Source organism: Salvelinus alpinus, chromosome 20, assembly GCF_045679555.1.
Source record: "Salvelinus alpinus chromosome 20, SLU_Salpinus.1, whole genome shotgun sequence".
NCBI lineage: Eukaryota > Metazoa > Chordata > Actinopteri > Salmoniformes > Salmonidae > Salvelinus > Salvelinus alpinus.
This window is the reverse complement of record NC_092105.1, coordinates 14,815,715-14,837,163: the sequence shown is the minus strand read 5'-3', so window position 1 is coordinate 14,837,163 and position 21,449 is coordinate 14,815,715. Positions and strand designations below refer to the sequence as shown.

Genomic DNA, 21,449 nt, shown 5'->3' with positions numbered 1-21,449 from the left:
TAGATGGGTGGTTGGAGAAGAGGGGTGGTTGGAGGAGAGGGGTGGTTAGAGGAGATGGGTGGACAGAGGAGAGGGGTGGATAGAGGAGATGGGTGGTTAGAGGAGAGGGGTGGTTGGAGAAGATGGGTGGTTAAACGACATGGGGGGTTGGAGGGATGGGTGGTTTGAGGACATGGATGTTAGAGAACATGGGTGGTTGGAGGAGAGGGATGGTTAGAGGCGATGGGTGGTTAGAGGAGATGGGTGGATAGAGTAGATGGGTGGTTAGAGAAGAGGGGTGGTTGGAGGAGAGGGGTGGTTAGAGGAGATGGGTGGACAGAGGAGAGGGGTGGATAGAGGAGAGGGGTGGTTAGAGGAGAGGGGTGTTTGGAGAAGATGGGTGGTTAAACGACATGGGGGTTGGAGGGATGGGTGGTTTGAGGACATGGATGTTAGAGAACATGGGTGGTTGGAGGAGAGGGATGGTTGGAGGAGAGGGATGGTTAGAGGAGAGGGGTGGTTAGAGGAGAGGGGTGGTTGGAGGAGAAGGGTGGTTAGAGGAAAGGGGTGGTTAGAGGACATGGGTGGTTAGAGAAGGGTGGTGGTTGGAGGATATGGGTGGTTGGAGGACATGGGTGGTTGGAGGACATGGGTGGTTGGAGGACGGGTGGTTAAAAGACATGGGTGGTTAGAGAAGATGGGTGGTTTGGGGACATGGGTGGTTTGAGGACATGGGTGTTTGGAGGAGAGCGGTGGTTAGAGGAGAGGGGTGGTTGGAAGAGATGGGTTTTTAGAGGAGAGGGGCGGATAGAGGAGATGGGTGGATAGAGGAGATGGGTGGTTGGAGGAGAGGGTGGTTAGAGGAGAGGGGTGGTTGGAGAAGAACGGTGGTTAGAGGAAATGGGTGGATAGAGGAGCTGGGTGGATAGAGGAGATGGGTGGCAAAAAGGGAGAGGGTGGTTAGAGGAGAAGGGTGGATAGAGGAGATGGGTGGTGAGAGGAGAGGGGTGGTTTGAGGACATGGATGTTAGAGGCATTGGGTGGTTGGAGGAGATGGATGGTTAGAGGACATGGGTGGTTGGAGAAGAGTGGTGGTTGGAGGAGATGGGTGGTTGGAGGACATGGGTGGTTGGAGAAGAGTGGTGGTTGGAGGAGAGGGGTGGTTAGAGGACATGGGTGGTTGGAGAAGAGTGGTGGTTGGAGGAGATGGGTGGTTGGAGGAGATGGGTGGATAGAGGAGATGGGTGGATAGAGGACATGGATGGTTAGAGGAGAGGGGTGGTTGGAGGAGATGGGTGGTTAAAATACATGGGTGGTTAGAGAAGATGGGTGGTTTGGGGACATAGGTGGTTTGAGGACATGGGTGGTTGGAGGAGAAGGGTGGTTAAGGGACATGGGTGCTTAGAGGACATGGGTGCTTAGAGAAGAGTGGTGGTTGGAGGAGATGGGTGGTTGGAGGAGATAGCTGGTTAGAGGAGATGGGTGGTTAGAGGACATGGGTGGTTATAGGAGATGAGTGGTTGGAGAATATGGGTGGTTGATGAGATGGGGGGATAGAGGAGAGGGGTGATTGGAGGAGATGTTTTTTTTGAGGAGATGGGTGGTTGGAGGAGATGGGTGGTTGGAGGAGATGGGTGGTTGGAGGAGATGGGTGGTTAGAGGAGAGGGGCGGATAGAGGAGAGGGGTGGTTGGAGAAGAAGGGTGGTAGAGGAGATGGGTGGATATAGGAGATGGGTGTTTGGGGAGATGGGTGGTTAGAGGAGAAGGGTGGATAGAGGAGAGGGGTGGTTGGAGGAGATGGGTGGTTAGAAGAGAGGGGTGGATAGAGGACATGGGTGGTTAGAGGAGATGGGTGGTTAGAGGAGAGGGTGGTTGGAGGAGATGGGTGTCAGAAAGGGAGAGGGTGGTTAGAGGACATGGGTGGTTGGAGGAGATGGGTGGTTAGAGGAGTTGGGTGGTTAGAGGAGATGGGTGGTTAGTGGAGAGGGGTGGTTAGAGGAGAGGGGTGATTGGAGGAGATGTTTTTTTTGAGGAGATGGGTGGTTGGAGGAGATGGGTGGTTGGAGGAGATGGGTGGTTGGAGGAGATGGGTGGTTAGAGGAGAGGGGCGGATAGAGGAGAGGGGTGGTTGGAGAAGAAGGGTGGTAGAGGAGATGGGTGGATATAGGAGATGGGTGTTTGGGGAGATGGGTGGTTAGAGGAGAAGGGTGGATAGAGGAGAGGGGTGGTTGGAGGAGATGGGTGGTTAGAAGAGAGGGGTGGATAGAGGACATGGGTGGTTAGAGGAGATGGGTGGTTAGAGGAGAGGGTGGTTGGAGGAGATGGGTGTCAGAAAGGGAGAGGGTGGTTAGAGGACATGGGTGGTTGGAGGAGATGGGTGGTTAGAGGAGAGGGGCGGATAGAGGAGAGGGGTGGTTGGAGAAGAAGGGTGGTAGAGGAGATGGGTGGATATAGGAGATGGGTGTTTGGGGAGATGGGTGGTTAGAGGAGAAGGGTGGATAGAGGAGAGGGGTGGTTGGAGGAGATGGGTGGTTAGAGGAGAGGGGCGGATAGAGGAGAGGGGTGGTTGGAGAAGAAGGGTGGTAGAAGGGAGATGGGTGGATATAGGAGATGGGTGTTTGGGGAAGATGGTGTGGTTAGAGGAGAAGGGTGGATAGAGGAGAGGGGTGGTTGGAGGAGATGGGTGGTTAGAAAGGGAGAGGGGTGGATAGAGGACATGGGTGGTTAGAGGAGATGGTGTGGTTAGAGGAGTAGGGTGGTTGGAGGAGATGGGTGGTCAGAAAGGGAGAGGGTGGTTAGAGGACATGGGTGGTTGGAGGAGATGGGTGGTTAGAGGAGTTGGGTGGTTAGAGGAGATGGGTGGTTAGTGGAGAGGGGTGGTTAGAGGAGAGGGGTGGTTGGAAGAGATGGGTGGTTAGAGGAGAGGGTGGATAGAGGAGATGGGTGGTTGGAGGAGATGGGTGGTTGGAAGAGATGGTGGATAGAGGATATTGGTGGTTGGAGGAGATGGGTGGCAGAAAGGGAGAGGGGTGGTTGTAGGAGATGGGTGGCAGAAAGGAAGAGATGTGGAAAGTGGAGTTGGGTGGTTAGAGGTGAAGGGTGGTGAGAGGAGATGGATGTCAGAAAGGGAGAGGGGTAGTTAGAGGAAATCGATGGTTAGAAAAGATGGATGGTTAGAGGAGATGGGTGGTTAGAGGACATGGGTGGTTAGAGGAGAGGGGTGGATATAGGAGATGGGTGGCAGAAATGGAGATGGGTGGTTAGAGGAGATGGGTGGATAGAGGAGATGGGTGGTTTGAGGAGACTGGTGGTTAGAGGATAGGGGGGGTTAGAGGAGATGGGTGGTTAGAGGAGATGGGTGGTTAGAGGACATGGGTGGTTAGAGGAGATGGGTGGTTAGAGGAGATGGGTGGTTAGAGGATGGGGTAGATAGAGGAGAGGGGTGGTTAGAGGAGATGGTTGGTTAGAGGAGATGGGTGGATAGAGGAGATGGGTGGTTAGAGGAGAGGGGTGATTAGAGGAGATGGGTGGTTAGAGGAGATGGGTTTTTAGAGGAGGGGTGATTAGAGGAGATGGGTGGTTAGAGGGATGGGTGGATAGAGGAGATGGGTGGTTGGAGGAGAAGGGTGTTTAGAGGAGAGGGTTGGTTATAGGAGAGGGGTGGTTAGCGGAGAGGGGTGGATAGAGGAGAGGCGTGGATAAAGGAGATGGGTGGTTAGAGGAGATGGGTGGATAGAGGAGATGGGTGGTTGGAGGAGATGGTTGGTTAGAGGAGAGTGGTGGTTAGCGGAGAGGGGTGGATAGAGGAGAGGGGTGGATAAAGGAGATGGGTGGTTAGAGGAGATGGGTTTTTAGAGAAGAGGGGTGGTTAGAGGAGATGGGTGGTTAGAGGAGATGGGTGGATAGAGGAGATGGGTGGTTGGAGGAGAAGGGTTTTTAGAGGAGAGGGGTGGTTAGAGGAGAGGGGTGGTTAGCGGAGAGGGGTGGATAGAGGAGAGGGGTGGATAAAGGAGATGGGTGGTTAGAGGAGATGGGTTTTTAGAGGAGAGGGGTGGTTAGAGGAGATGGTTGGTTAGAGGAGATGGGTGGATAGAGGAGATGGGTGGTTAGAGGAGAGAGGTGGATAGAAGAGAGGGGTGGATAAAGGAGTTGGGTGGTTGGAGGAGAAGGGTTTTTAGAGGAGATGGGTGGTTAGAGGAGAGGGGTGGATAGAAGAGAGGGGTGGATAAAGGAGTTGGGTGGTTAGAGGAGATGGGTGTTTAGATGAGATTGATGGTTAGAGGAGATGCGTGGTTGGAGGAGATGGGTGGTTGGTTGGAGGAGAAGGGTGGATAGAGGAGATGGGTGGTTAGAGAAGAGGGGTGGTTGAGGAGATTGGCAGTTTGAAGAGAGTGGTGGATAGAGGTGATGGGTGGTTAGAGGAGATGGGTGGTAAGAAGAGATGGGTGGCAGAAAGGGAGAGGGGTGGTTAGAGGAGATGGGTGGCAGAAAGGGAGGGAGATTGATAGAGGAGATGGGTCATTAGAGGAGATGGGTGGTTAGAGGAGATGGGTGGTTAGAGGACATGGGTGGATAGAGGAGATGGGTTGTTAGAAAATATGGGTGGTTAGAGGAGATGGCTGGCAGAAAGGGACATGGGTGGTTAGAGTAGAGGGGTGGTTAGAGGGGATGGGTGGCAGACAGGGACAGGGGTGGTTCGAGGAGATGGGTGGTTAGAGGATATGGGTGGTTAGAGGACATGGATGGCTGTTGGCTGTAAACAGCAAAAGGTGAAGACCTTAGATTGTTCATCTCTCCTACACACTGCACTTTACAGGGTAAGACAGAGGGGAGAACCTATTACAATGCCCTTTGTACAACACACATGCATGCTTGCAAGCACACATAGACACACACAAAATACACACAGAGACACGGCAGGGTAATCTCTGTTTTCTACGTTCAGATTATAGGCAGAATAGATCTCAGCTGCAAGGGAGGCCAGATACGTCTCTATAGTTATCAATTTTATGGCCTTAGATATTGACACTGTGCTGTCATCCTGTTAGAAGGTAACAGATTATTTTATTACAATGGTTAAAATGGATTTTCATTGTGTTCCATGGTGCTATTCGCCCCCTAGAGGAGCTTTCTGGTACTTAGAAAGACTGTACGCAAACAGGAAGTAGAGAATTCGTTCTGCACGTATAGAAGCAGCTAAAAACAACGATAGGTGCAGGTCTTTCAGTGTAGCTATTTCTTGTCACGCTTCAGCCTCGGGAAAATATTTGTTTGTGAATTCGATTTAAGCATTTAGCTAGTGATGATAATCTTTTTATTGATAGAGTTGCTTACATATCAATGTTGGTTGGTTGCATTTACTCACACAAATTGCCTTGCCTTTCATGTATGCCGTCAGCTGTATTACTTTGCTCGTGCGTCATGCAAACGAATTGTAAAATATACAATACTGTAGTTTTGTTACTGTTTCTAGTGTAATATGCTTTGTTATTCTACAGAGATGGTTGTACATTATTAGAGTAATGAAAGGAGTTAGCCAATTACCATATGAGTAACAATTAGCTATATGGTTTGGCATCATGCCAGATGCATGGTACCTTAGCAAGTGCTTTGTATTCATGCAAATTCAAATGTATAATGTACAGCTACAGTATGTCGGTGTGAATTGAATACTAAAGTATATTCTTTTCTGTATATTGCAGTTTCACAACATAAACGCTTTCAATATATTCATTCAAGAAAAGTCACGCCTTGGGAGTTTTATTGAAGACTTAGTTGTTAGCTATCTTAGTTTTGCATGGGAACGCAATTCAAGGGCAGAATAGACACTAAACCTCCTCCACCCAGCTGTGGCAGAAAAACATTTTTTTTTCGGTTTCTGATTTGCTGGAATTCAATCAAATTTGCACAGCGGGAGACCTGGCACTCCCAAAAAATTCACATAATTGCCTGCCCAACATCAAAGTGCATTTTTAGTAATCAGAGCGAGCCAGGCAGAGGCAGAGGTTTTAATGGCCAGATAGTGGGACAGAGCCCTTCCCATCAAAGAGAGGCAGATATACATCCTGGTTGTTTATTTCAGGCTATATATACCACATTTAAGGTGCAGGCTAAATAACTGCTTAGATGCCCATAGAATGTTAATAAAGAACCCTTGGAACCACTGGTAACCCAACGGAACCCCACAGTGCTGGAGGATTTGCTGTGGTAAAACTCTGCAGAGAAAAACTCAGAGAACAAAAAACTGTCACGTCTGTTACATCACTCCTTAAAACAGAGTTAAGTAGTCAGGAGGAATTTACATTGATAAGGACAAATAGACACAAACAAAGTTAAATAAACGCCAATAAAAGTTGACATGTACAGTCGTGCCCAAAAGTTTTGAGAATGACACAAATATTAATTTCCACAAAGTTTGCTGCTTCGGTGTCTTTAGATATTTTTGTCAGATGTTACTATGGAATACTGAAGTATAATAACAAGCATTTCATAAGTGTCAAAGGCTTTTATTGACAATTACATGAAGTTAATGCAAAGAGTCAATATTTGCAGTGTTGACCCTTCTTTTTCAAGACCTCTGCAATCTGCCCTGGCATGCTGTCAATTAACTTCTGGGCCAATTTTTTTTATTTTTTTAAAATAATTTATATATACTTCTGGGCCACATCCTGACTGATGGCAGCCCATTCTTGCATAATCAATGCTTGGAGTTTGTCAGAATTTGTGGGTTTTGTTTGTCCACCCGCCTCTTGAGGATTGACCACAAATTCTCAATGGGATTAAGGTCTGGGGAATTTCCTGGCCATGGACCCAAAATATCGATGTTTTGTTCCCCGAGCCACTTAGTTATCACTTTTGCCTTATGGCAAGGTGCTCCATCATGCTGGGAAAGGAATTGTTCGTCACCAAACTGTTCCTGCATGGTTGGGAGAAGTTGCTCTCCGAGGATGTGTTGGTACCATTCTTTATTCATGGCTGTGTTCTTAGGCAAAATTGTGAGTGAGCCCACTCACTTGGCTGAGAAGCAACCCCACACATGAATGGTCTCAGGATGCTTTATTACTGTTGGCATGACAGAGGACTGATGGTAGCGCTCACCTTGTCTTCTCCGGAGAAGCTTTTTCCGGATGCCCCAAACAATCGGTAAGGGGATTCATCAGAGAAAAGGACTTTACCCCAGTCCTCAGCAGTCCAATCCCTGTACCTTTTGCAGAATATCAGTCTGTCCCTGATGTTTTTCCTAGAGAGAAGTGGCTTCTTTGCTGCCCCTCTTGACACCAAGCCATCCTCCAAAAGTCTTTAGGAGACGGTCCTGGTGCTTGCTGGACTTTTTTGGGGACCCCGAAGCCTTCTTCACAGCAATTGAACCGCTCTCCTTGAAGTTCTTGATGATCCGATAAATGGTTGATTTAGGTGCAATCTTACTGGCAGCAATATCCTTGCCTGTGAAGCCCTTTTTTGTGCAAAGAAATGATGACGGCACATGTTTCATTGCAGGTAACCATGTTTGACAGAGGAAGAACAATAATTCCAAGCACCACCCTCCTTTTGAAGCTTCCAGCCTGTTATTCGAACTCAATCAGCATGACAGAGTGATCTCCAGCCTTGTCCTCGTCATCACTCACACCTGTGTTAACGAGAGAATCACTGACACGATGTCAGCTGGTCCTTTTGTGGCAGGGCTGAAATGCAGTGGAAAGGTTTTATTGGGATTCAGTTCATTTGCATGGCAAAGAGGGACTTTGCAATTAATTGCAATTCATCTGATCACTCTTCATAACATGCTGGAATATATGCAAATTGCCATCATACAAACTGAGGCAACAGACTTCGTGAAAATTTATATTTGTGTCATTCTCAAAACTTTTGGCCACGACTGTAGTGTCACCAATCATTATTATTTAGGGAGAGATGCTATGGCTTCAGTTGTACCACAACTGATCTGCTGGTCTTCGAGAGTGCTGCGTAATTGGTGCAGTGTTCCAGGAGTGGGCAAAGTTTTGGGCTCGAGGGCCACATCAGGATTTAGAAACAGAGGACGCATTTATTTATTTTTTATCGATTTGTTAGTCAAAATCAGTTTGCAGGCCAGAAAAACAACGCTCAATGTGTATTTTCAAAGTTATTTGAAAATACACAGAGTATACCAAACATTAGGAACACCTTCCTAATATTGAGTTGCAACAAGGATGCTGGCCCATGTTGACTCCAATGCTTCACACAGTTGTGTCAAGTTGGCTGGATGTCCTTTGGGTGGTGAACAATTCTTGTTACACATGGGAAACTATTGAGCGTGAAAACCCCAGCAACGTTGCAGTTCTTGACACAAACCAGTGCGCCTGGCACCTACTACTAGCATACCCCGTTGAAAGTATATAAATATGTTTTCTTGCCCATTCACCCTGAATGGCACACATACACAGTCTATGTCTCAATTGCCTTCATCTACACTGATTGAAGTGGATTTAACAAGAGACATCAATAAGGGATCCTAGCTTTCACCTGGTCAGTCTATATCATGGAATGACACAATTAAGCACTATTATACATTCATATGTAGTTTTGTTAAGTTTTTAAAAGTATGCTGTAGCTTCCTGAAGTATTAGACAGGAGTACTCTGTATAATGTAGTATTACACATCCTCTGTAATAGAGTTCCACAGTATGAGTCATAATACCTTTTCCCTGTTTGACTGCTAGGTTTTATGGGTATTATCACACCTCTACTGTTAATAAAAATATATAAAAAATCACCTTTATTTAACCAGGTAGGCCAGTTGAGAACAAGTACAGTGGAGCTCTATGGACACTCACATTCTCTCTGTTTCCCTGTATCTTTTATCTTTATTAATTTACTGTTATTCAGTAACTTTATAATCAAATATAACCACTACTTAGGTTTTGAATGCCCAGCAGTTCCTCCTCCACCACCAGCAGCCTTTATTCTTAAAATGGATATCAGATGGAACATCCTGAACGCTAGAAAGAAAGGGAGCAGGATAAGCAGGATGAAATTGACTAGGCGGATACATTTTTTGGGGCATTCTCTGTACTCACTCGTAGAATATGCCTGTCTGATTCCCCCTTTTATTTAACCTTTATTTAACTAGACAAGTCAGTTAAAGAACAAATTATGATTTACAATGACAGCCTACTGGGGAAGGTTTACTGCCTTGTTCAGGGGCAGAATGACAGATTTTTAACCTTGTCAGTTCAGGGATTTGATGCAGCAACCTTTCAGTTACTGGCCCAACGCTCTAACCACTTGGCACTGCCGCCCCATCGTCATGCCTACATTTATAGCATTATTATTATTTGCATTATCATCATCACTGACCCCTAAACTCTGTCGTGGAAGGGAAGCTCCCCCTGATGAGTTAGCTGACTGGGGGACAGTCCATGGCTTTGGCTGACTGTGGCAGGTTCACCAAGATTAAGCTCATTGTTCAGATCACCAAACACACTCTCTGTCTTCAGCTCTCCGGCAGAGTCCTTGGAATAACCCTTAGTTGTCCAACGTAGATTGTTTTTGTCTGTAAACTTTGTGCTCCATAACACAATCGATAAAACCTCCAATACATAATGATTATATCGCACATGGAATGTTTCTTTTTAGGCTTTGATTTACTGAAACCATATTTATCTTAGTCTTGTAATCGGGAAGGAAGCACAAAACACTGCAACGAATAAGCTTTGATTGACGATTTGGTGCTCTTGGTTGAACAGGTGACTTATTTTTTGCTGTTCACTGTTAAGGTGAACAGTGGATTGTCAACAATAGTCAATGTAGGTAATCGGCAGAAGTACAAACAAATCGTAGACTTAGCTTGCTGCTTTTACATTCTAACCAATGTCATAGCTGCTGCTTTCTTAACGCAACCCCTATAGAGGCAGGTTTCCTGAGGACACAGCAGTCTGTTAACATAAAGTGGCTGGCAGGTAGCCTAGCGGTTGAGTCTGTTAGCGGTTAAGTCTGTTAGCATTTGGTGGGTGGTAGGTAGCCTAGCGGTTAAGTCTGTTAGCGCTTAAATCTGTTAGCATGTAGTGGACGGCAGGTAGCCTAGCGGTTAAGTCTGTTAGCGGTTAAGTCTGTTAGCATATAGTTGACGGCAGGTAGCTTAGCGGTTAAGTCTGTTAGCAATTAAGTCTGTTAGCGGTTAAGTCTGTTAGCGGTTAAGTCTGTTAGCATATAGTGGACGGCAGGTAGCCTAGCGGTTAAGTCTGTTAGCGGTTAAGGCTGTTAGCACATAGCAGATGAGTAAATAACAGGAGAAACTGCCTGGAATACACATGGCTTGATCTGCTCATCAGAATGTAGAGTCACTACTACTGCTGCTTTCACTTTTCATGTGTAACAGGCATCCCAGGGGTTCTCTGTGGGTTGTATGTGGGTTGTCTGTGCTCAGATTGAGAATGAGCTCTCAGCAGAGCACTGAGCGAACACTAACACCTCCCAGGATGACTGACATGTTAACATCACATCCGTCAAAAGAGACGAAGGGAAACTTTCTCTTAAAATTCAATGTGTAGGAAACCTATGTGTGTGCGAGTGGGAGGGGTGTCATGACGTTGCCCTCTTTGGACACCGCAAGCAGCATCCTCCTACCTCGGCACCATCTCTCTCTGTCTCCTACATCCAGTTTGCTGTGGTCAGAGAGGTCGTAAATTCCTAGGGAAGATCCTGCCTCATGGCTAGACAGTATAGAGAGAGAGTGAGTGTCATAGAGAGAACAAAGGAATTTCTTCCACCTCACAGAACTGGAGAACCGAACGACATTTATGTTCTGGAGAAGGTATAAAAGATCGGTGAAGAATCCAGCTACGAACTGGTCCGTTTGGTATAATTTTGTGAAACTCATGGGAGACAATACGGCCACATTACCATTACCATGTTTATACAATAGCCTCAGATATGAGGCTTACATCTAATTGTTGTATAAGATGAATGAGTGAGGATGATACTGTATGTGAAATTGTGTAATGTGATTTTGGACTGTTTAATGAAGGAAACTGCAATTCCCTTTGGAGTTTAACTAAATCAGAGGACCGCCCATGAGCACAGTTATGGTCTTGCGTCCTGGGACAGGCCCTTTTCTGCTCTTCGGAATAAAACCCCCACCCGGGTTTTCTATCAGCAGACCAGCTGACCTCAATAACGAGAGGGCCAAGGTTTGAGAGGAGACCATAAACCTAAGGTTTGAGTAGATGGCTGAATCTTTTAACCATACCACGTGGTTAAACTCTTAGACGCGAAGACCGACAGAATAAGAATAAGTCTTTGATATTAATTTCTAGTCTGCAGCTAGGAATTCGGTATCATTGAACGCGAAGACCGACAACCGCCGAAACATCTATGCTATAATGACATGAATGAATGTCACTCTGAACTATCCATTCTAACCACGACAGAGAGAGAGAGAGGGCGGACAGACTCTCCAACAGATACAAACTTTTCAACAGAGATCCCGACGACACACTGAGCGTAAATATATATATTGATTGCAATTATTCCCGAATGAGTGAGCGTTCATATGCAAAGGATTAGCATTTCAATTGTTATAATTGTCAACTGTGTGTTGTCTTATCTCAGTCGACCCCCACTTCCCTTTTGTACACCAAGCCGCGATGCCGGTTTATCCCACTAGGGAAACTCCGCTATCATTTCCTTGTAACTATCTATTGTTTGTGTGATGCATTTCTGTGAATTACTTAGTTAGTAAATAAATGATTTTAAGACAATTGATGTATGGATGACTCATAGTGAAGACTGGGTTCGTGCAGATATCCAACAATTTACGACGTTTGGAATGAGACTGACGTGAGGTAAATAATAATTCATTAATTCGAAGACTAATTGATCAGATATTAAGATATCTGAAAGTTATATTAGGAAAATTATAACTTTGTAATCTGAATATTTTCAGAAAAGGCAAAGGGAGAAAGCGTAACACAACTACTTTAAATAGATGTCCTTCATGTCAACTTGTTCTGGTGTACTCATGCAGGACCCATTTGTAGCTGTCAATGACTGGAGTTCAAATTAAATCTGCTGACCTGCTCATTATAATGTTCATAATGATAATACTCTTTATCCTGTGCTCCTGTGTGGCTCAGTTGATAGAGCATAGCACTTGCAATGCCAGCGTTATGGGTTCAATTCTGATGGGGGACCATTACAAAAATGTTGACACTCACTACTGGATAAGAGTGGCTGCTAAAAACATTATCCATAAAGCTCCTTTACAAAGATTAGACTTGATCCTTACTATAAATTACTGTACCTTAGCACTAATTAGGGTTTCATCATTCCAGAAAAATTGTTTCCACTGCTCCAGAGTGCAATGTCTGCGAGCTTTACATAACTCCAGCCTATGCTTGGCATTGAGCAGTGTGGTCTTAGGCTTGTGTGCAGCTTCTCGGCCTTGGAAACCTATTTCATGAAGCTCCCGACGTTGCTTCCAGAGGCAGTTTGGAACCGGGTAGTGAGTGTTGCAACCGAGGACAGACGAGTTCTACATGCTACGCGCGTCAGCACTCCGCGGTCCCATTCTATGAGCTGTGTGGCCTACCACTTCACGGCTGAACCGTTGTTGCTCCTAGACGCTTCCACTTCACAACAACAGCAATTACAGTTGACCGGGGCAGCTCTAGCAGGGCAGAAATTTGATGAACTGACTTGTTGGAAAGGTCACATCTTATGACGGTGCCACGTTGAAAGTCACCGAGCTTGCCTATGGAGATTATATGGCTGTGTACTCAATTTTATACATCTGTCAGCAATGGGTGTGGCTGAAATAGCCAAATCCACTAACTTGAAGCGGTGTTCACATACTTTTGTATATATAGTGTATATGACGACATAATTGAACAACTACTGCATGCTACCTTATGGTAGGAGTAATACAATGCCTTCAGAAAGTGATAATACCCCTTAATTTATTCCACATTTTGATGTGTTACAGCCTGATTTCAAAATGGATTAATTAGATTTTGTTCTCAATACCCCATAACGACAAGGTGACAATATGTTTTCAGAAATGTTTGCAAATGTATTGAAAATGAAATACAGAAATATCTCATTGACATAAGTATTCACACCCCTGAATCAATACTTTGTCAAATCAAATCAAATCAAATTTTATTTGTCACATACACGTGGTTAGCAGATGTTAATGCGAGTGTAGCGAAATGCTTGTGCTTCTAGTTCCGACAATGCAGTAATAACCAACAAGTAATCTAACCTAACTGAATCAGTACTTTGTAGAAGCACTTTTGGCAGCGATTACAGTTGTGAGTCTTTCTGGGTAAGTCTCTAAGAGCTTTGCACAACACATATTTATATTTACCCATTATTCTTTTCAAAATTCTACAAACTCTGTCAAATTGGTGTTGATAATCACTAGGCAACCATTTACAGGTCTTGCCCATATATTTTCAAGTATATTTAAGTCAAAACTCTATTTTGGGCCACTCAGGAACATTGTCTTTTTATAACCATTATTACTATGAAATAATAAAATATTTAAGTTGTGTATATTACTTAGTTTTTATTTGATGACGTTATTATTTTTAATTCTGTAAAGTCATCATCTGTTTTGTCTCTGCTCAGACAGTAGCAGTCTGCCAGTCAAACCTAACGTTATCTACAGTATGTGCTCCCTGTCCTGTAACTGTCTTTAGTCATCCTATTTAGCTAGCCTGCCTAAGTAGCCTATGCTGCAGAGTTGTTTGACAAAATCATTTTACTAGTTCTTTAAAGTAGATAAAGCATACTTTCACAAACTGTCTCTGTCCCTCTCATCGTCTTGTGTAACATTCCTCTCTCATGCGGTCTGTGTGTATATAACTTTTACGTAGCAGCACAGACAGAACAATGAGACAGATACTTAACCGGATACATAAATGAAAAGCATCCACTTGGCTTAGTGAGAGGAAGCCCACTGGCTGGTAGTGGATGAAGATGGAACAAGATTCATTTTGGCCAACATTCTGCAAATTTTCTCATCGATGAAACATTTGATTTCAATACAGTTTTCTGTTCCCAAAATTAGAATATGTTATGAACAGAGTGGACTACGTTTTGTAGACTTCACTCTTTGCAGAAGTAAAAAAAAATGTGTTGTTTAGAAGGAGTGCAAAGGTGAATTGAGTTATTGCACACGCGCACTTCACAGAGCAGGCGTTCCCTAACGGAAATATGCAGATGCATGCTAGAACTCTCCAATAGGATCTCGCTAGCTCGTGCTTGGCTCTGCCCACCTCCTTGCTTGTTCTGCCCACTATGACTCATTTGTTCCCATTGGAAAAAACTGGCTGTGGTCTATCTTGGTTTAGTTGTAAAAAATCTTTGGTAGCAGGCATAAAAGTATCCGTCCAGATATCTGTATATAATGACAAGATGCTCACATCTCCGCCCTAACAATGGGAGTTGTTGTCCCAAAGGCGGGAAGGCAGGCGGCAAGCTTAGGTCCAAAATAAACCCATATAAATGCATTGGGCTTAGTTTGGACAGATTTTGGCGAGAGTAAAACGTCTTGCTTCGCCTCTTCCTCTCTGATCCATCTCCATCCAAGCCAGGAAAAATGGGTCAATGGATTATGGTATTGCAGTTAATTGACACGTTTCTGAGCTGAACTAGGTTGAATATTTGCTTAATGAAAACTACAACTCCCTTCAGCCTAGCGTACCACATGGTTGACTTGATTTCTGTCGTGAATAATTTTATTTCTCTACAGAGAAACGACACGTTGGGCTCACAAAAACCTGAACTAAATGGAATTCAAGTAATTGAACAGACGTCGTCACTTTGTTGTTTAACAACCAAAGAAATAACGAAATGTCAGTTGATCGCTCAGCACTAATACTTATTGAATCAAGATATTTCAGTTTTAAATGTTTAATTAATTTGAATATATTTATATATTTTTTAACATAATTCCACTTTTACATTGTGGTATTGTGTGTAGGCCAGTGTACATGTAACACTTTCCAGGTACTGGCAGTGGTTCTCCTGGCAGTTTCTCCTGTAAAAAAAAAAGCAAAGTTGAAGGAAGGAGAGAAGAGGGGAGAGAGTGAGGGAATGATGGAGGTTTATGGAGAATGGGAATTATCTGTGTCAGCCATTAAAAGTATTTTTATTTGCTGTTTGACAGAAACGCTCCAATTGTCTTCAGGCAGGTTTAAGTGTTGTCATGCATCACCTAGCCTGGAGATACAGACAGAACACCCCAGGTAAGGGCCTTTTCATTTGGACACTCCTCACTGAGCCTAGTGATACAGAACAGTCCAGCTAAAGGCATTTTAATGAGGACACTCCTTACTGCTCCTGGGGATACACAGCAGCCCAGGTAATGGCATTTTAATGAGGACACTCCTTACTGCTCCTGGGGATACACAGCAGCCCAGGTAAAGGCATTTTAATGAGGACACTCCTCACTGCTCCTGGGGATACACAGCAGCCCAGGTAATGGCATTTTAATGAGGACAGTCATTGCTGTTGCAGGAGAGGACACAGTGTGGGTATGTGTGTGGGCTGGCAGTTGGGTGGGTGGCTGTGTGTTTGCATAGTAAGGAATCTTATTTCATTATTCAAAATGTGTATCTCAATAAATGACAGCCTCTGGCTAATAACAAACAGGTGTCAGTATTTAAACCGAACAACATCCAAACACCTGAGGAAGTTCACTTAGCTTGCTGATTAATTGCCATATTTCAGAAACAGTCTTTAAATCATCACATCAGTCTTTATGATATCATCATATCCTAATCATAGAATTAGGAATTGGAATATTAGAAGGAACATCAACTTTCTTATGATGGGATCAAAGGTCAGCCATGTTGTTCAGGGAATTGGTCATCCATGGATCACCAATGCTGTGATAAGATATTGTGTAAAACAATGAATTGGAAGATTATTTGCATTGTATGTTTGTTGGCTACGTAGCTAGCCAGACAGTTTTAGAGGAATGATATGCTGAGTCAATATTTACGTAATAATAAGGAAATCCCTTGACCACGCCCACAAATTGGGTGTCATAGATTTTTTGTTATACAGAAATAACAAAACATGCCGAAAAGCTGCTGTGTTGTTCAGTGTATATGTAACCAGGTCAAACATCCAAACTTACGGATCGTGATGCTCCCGCGTAAGGAAATAGCGCCTGGGAGATGAGCCCCGTGGCTTCAGGCTATTCGGAGTGGGAAATGTGGGGCCACAGTGGCCAAGTAGGATACACGTCTATGTGTGTATAAAACAGGTAAGACATTTAATTTGTTTAGGATAGTCCATTTGTAACTGCACTCACTACTTGTAGCTGTATAGTCCATGTGTTTGTGTTGTTGGTCTTGGCTAGCTTAATGATCTGGTCGGTAACTAGCTAGCACATGGCTAATAGCCCTGTCATGAAAGGGGCATGAGGAAAGGCCTACAATTTTACGTTTTACACAAAATAGATATTGTGCTAAAAATGTAGAAGAGCCCCACCTGGCTCCTGCTCCACGGTGCAATGCAGCCTGCCTCAGCCTCACCACTGAGCACCACATCTCTGTCTGTCTTAATAGCCTACCCCCGTAAAGCAAAGTTATTATGAGAACATAGTAGCCTATTTTTTGCCCCTGCTGAGGGGCTGCGTTTAATGTTAGCTTTTTACTTCATCCTTCTATCTGGCTAAGTAATACTAGCCAGAGCCCTTTAATGTTAATGCAGTAGAAGTCTCTGCCGGCAGCTAGCCACCAAACTGACGGACATATAAGCAACTATTTATTTACCAGTTGTGCACTCATTCTCTGTTGACATGTCAGGAATTGCCGGACGGTTTTAAAATTGCCATTTGTCCGGCATCTTGCAAACACTCGGTGTCTAGTTGCTTCATTGAGCCGACTCTGAGCTGGGGTAGTTCGTTTCACGTCTCAGGCCCTCGAGCCTCGGCTGCGAGAGGGCGGAGTTAGCTGTTTGAGAGTGTTAGGCTGATACCCACTCATGATCAAATTCCAGAAAAGAGCCATTAAATTCTACAACCACCTAAAAGGAAGCGATTCCCAAACCTTCCGTAACAAAGCCATCACCTACAAAGAGATGAACCTGGAGAAGAGTCGCCTATGCAAGCTGTTCTGGGCCTCTGTTCACAAACACAAACAGACCCCACAGAGCCCCAGGACAGCAACACAATTAGACCCAACCAAATCATGAGAAAACAAAAGGATAATTACTGACACATTGGAAAGAATTAACAAAAAAACAGAGAGTACACAGTGGCAGAATACCTGACCACTGTGACTGTCCCAAACTTACGGAAAGCTTTGACTATGTACAGACTTAGTGAGCATAGCCTTGCTATTGAGAAAGGCCACCGTAGGCAGACCTGGCTCTCAAGAGAAGACAGGCTATGTGCACACTGCACACAAAATGAGGTGGAAACTGAGCTACACTTCCTAACCTCCTGCCAAATGTATGACCATATCAGAGACACATATTTCCCTCAGATTACACAGACCAACAAAGAATTAGAAAACAAACCCAATTTTGATAAACTCCCATATCTATTGGGTAAAATACCACGGTGTGCCATCAAGGCAGCAAGATTTGTGACCTGTTGACACAAGAAAAGGGCAACCAGTGAAGAACAAACACCACTGTAAATACAACCCATATTTATGTTTATTTATTTTCCCTTTGTACTTTTTATTTGTACATAATATGACATTTGAAATGTCTTTATTCTTTTAGAGCTTTTGTGTAATGTTTACAGTACATTTTTTATTGTTTATTTCACTTTTGTTCATTATTTATTTCACTTTCTGTGGCAATCTAAACATATGTTTCCCATGCCAATAAAGCCCCGTAAATTGAAATTTAATTGAGTGGTGAATGTGCTGCTAAAAAGGTGAATCCTGGGGACACAGGCGAAAATAACTAACAAACCACTCTTCATGATTCCACTCGTCCTGCAAAGAGGAGCGATTAGAACTCAGTCAGATGAAGAATATATGCGTTCTGAGCTTTGATCTACGCTGGGAGCAATATTTACATGTTGACCCGTAATTGATCTTCTTTATTGTATACAAAATATATTTTTTCATTATATTATTTTTTCCCAAATTAGAACAAACATTCTGTGTCTTCATATGTAGTTACGGCCCTGCTTCTCTCCTCTTCCTGTTTTCCGTGTGTGTCTGTTTGGTCTATGGAAATAAAGTGTGAATTATATCCCTGTTTCCTACGGGTCATTTACGTCTTCTAACTGGGGCGCTTGGACAGTTGTATCTATAATCTAAACCGGCACCTCTTTCAGAGACATGGTGGCTCTCTCTTTCACACTGGTTTTGGATTTCGTCCCTGACCACAATAGCTGCCATTTTCAGACCATTCTGGAACTTTTTGGGTTTATGACACAGACCTTATAGTAATTTAATAGGATCTCTATAATCCTAATCTTTATGACATCATCACATTCTGAACTCACCATGTCTCTATGACATTATCACACTGTTACCTACCTTACCAGTGTCGTCACGTCATCATCATATTATAATATCCCCAAGTGTAATTTATGATATAATCAATCCTGTGTCGACAAGGCAATTAAAATAATGATAGTCAGAAACATTTCCACATTGTTGAAAATAACAGAAAGTTGTAATGTTGTAATTTTACAACATAAAATTTAATTAGAAAGCATAGAATTACCAAATGGTCTTCCAAATTAAAGCAGGAGAGAGAGAGAGAGAGAGAGAGAGAGAGAGAGAGAGAGAGAGAGAGAGAGAGAGAGACACAGACAGACACAGACAGAGACAGACAGAGACAGACAGAGACAGACAGAGACAGACAGAGACAGACACAGACAGACAGAGACAGACACAGACAGACACAGACAGACACAGACAGACACAGACAGACAGTGTTTAGTCAGTGATGTGCCTAATAGAATCCCCTTGCGTTCTGTTGATGTGAGACTTTATGCGTTATTAAATCAGTTCAGAACCTTCCTAGAAACACTGTTACTATGGAGATGAGATAGCTAATTTGTTCATGTTTATATTCAGTACATTTACATGTGTTCTCTATGTGTTGTTTCACATTCAGATGTTACAATTAGACACAATGTTGTGCTAGATTAGACTGTGGCTGAGATCAAAGCCTCTTGGAGAAGCGATTTGTGAATTCGGCAGCTCTCTGATACGAAAAGAGCAGAGAAAAGAGGGAGAGAAAGACATCCTCACTCGCTGTAGGTCAGAATCTGCCTCCAAGGCCAAGGTTAGATGGAGTTTACAGACAATCCCACCTCTCTGTAGAGGGAATGCTGAGGTGGTAAACTCAACTCCTGAGGGACAGCAGCAGTATTGCAGATTTTCATTCTTTCCCTTGACTTAAACACACACACACACACACACACACATCAACCTTCCTGTAAGGGAAAATTGACTTTTAAATGCAGCCCAGGGAAAAGGCAATAGTAACCACTGGGCAAAAACATTGGATAACACGCACACACACACACGCACGCACGCACGCACGCACGCACGCACGCACGCACGCACGCACACACACACACACACACACACACACACACACACACACACACACACACACACACACACACACACACACACACACACACACACACACACACACACACACACACACACACACACACACACACACACTCATTAGCTTACATCAAATGTTGATGAAATTGCTTCAACTTTGTTTGGAGGAGATAGTGTTATAATGTACTTTATGTTTACCTTCTGACTTGAATACACCAGTACGATGTAGGAAGCATTGGCTCATTATCAAAAAAGTTGATCATAAGACTCACACCAATAAAGTTGTGTCACAGCAATGGTCAATGTCCCCAATTTGTTGCTTCTTCTGATCCTTTCCGTTTCTCATTAAAAAGTCTAGCTCAAACTGTGGGTGTTGGTATTCAGAGCAGAACCTCCACGTTTCGAGACAGGAAGAAACAGCACAGCGTTTTCACCAAGTACTACGAAATGATGTATTCAGACCCGCCAGGATTTAGTGGTGATTTCTAGTGACATTTGCGGGCAAGAATGATTGATTTTGGTGTGACATTTCTGACAATTTGCAAGGCAATTTGCAATGAATTTGTTGCGAAAATCTATTGATGTGGTGTGATTGGTTGAAAATACAAGCCCTCTTTTTTGTACAGCGGTGGTGGGTCCGTTTTATGCAATGATTTTACAATTTTATGCGGAAATAGTGTGGTGATTTTTCAAATTTGCAAGCCCTCACATAATATGCAGGAAGTTGTTGATTTTGTAGAAGGAATCCTGGAGGGACAAACATTTTCACAATGTCTGTAGACGCTCAGTCTAAACTGAACTGTCTTTCAGCACAGAGTAGGTAGAAAGAGGTTACCAATAGAGATCTTTGTGCAGAGCTGTGGTGTGGTGGTAACACTCCCCACTGGAGATCAGGGTTCAATCCCAGCATCCACTGTTTCTCCCACTTGCTTGTGTCCCCACCTAATTTCCTTACTGTCTGTCTGAGTGTTAAAACAACTCAAATGTGTTCAAGCACCAAAAAATAAGAAGTGTAGAGAGATGTGCTGCCAGTCAGACATGTCGGTTAAGATGTATCAACGCGGCTAATAAAAATGCTACAGGATCACTGTGAGCAGAAAGAGATTGAGGTGAGCTGGTAAAATATCACCAGACATCTACCTATCTGTCGTCTCATCCAGCTCCTATGTTTAGTGCACACACTGACTTTAGAGGGTCACCATGGCTGTGGTCCAAACACTTAAAAGACACACCCTCGTCCGCTTAACCTCGCCTTATGCCCTTGGGGGAATCCCCGTCGCCATATTGGATGGTGGTCCAAATGATGAGCCAAGCAAGGGAAGTTTACAACATAAGCCCCTCAGCCCTTGTTTTTAGTCGGCTTTGCGAGTGTACAATTATGTTCACTCCGGCTGAAACTCCCCATAATTCAATTCATGACGATTGTTCATCCGCTAAGAAAAAAAAAATTAAAAACTTAAAAACAACATCAATGGAGAAGTCAGAGCAGAACCTCCACACACACACACACACACACAAATGCAAATAAGTTCGAAATTTTGCTACTACGTAAAAAGTAAATATGTTTTTGTTTGGTTATCTTTTGGAAATTGTAGAAATAAAACATTTTACTTCTCCAGAAGTTCAAGCTAGGCAGGCTAATGTTATTATCTAATTTATTTGCTAGCTATCATACAGTAGGCGTATATTAATAATTATATAAGTAGACATGCACTCATAATTGAATGTAGCGCATATTAATTTGAGGGCTGAGGGGATAGGGTGCGTCTTTTAAGTGTTTGGACCGCAGCCCATGTCTCCCCAAGGCCCTGTTTATTACTAACCCTTTATGAGTGTGTTAATCTCCCAATAGATCCATCTGTGGAACTCTTCAACTCAATCTGCTTTCTCATTTAGTCAGCCAATAATTGGTCAATGAATCTCTC

At 43.8% G+C, this 21,449-nt stretch overlaps 1 protein-coding gene across 1 annotated transcript in view; it reads left to right on the top strand.

Moving 5' to 3' along the window:
- Positions 1–21,449, top strand: part of tmtops2b (teleost multiple tissue opsin 2b) — a 56,632-nt gene that overhangs the window by 16,709 nt on the left and 18,474 nt on the right. The gene's annotated exons all lie outside the window — the stretch shown is intronic.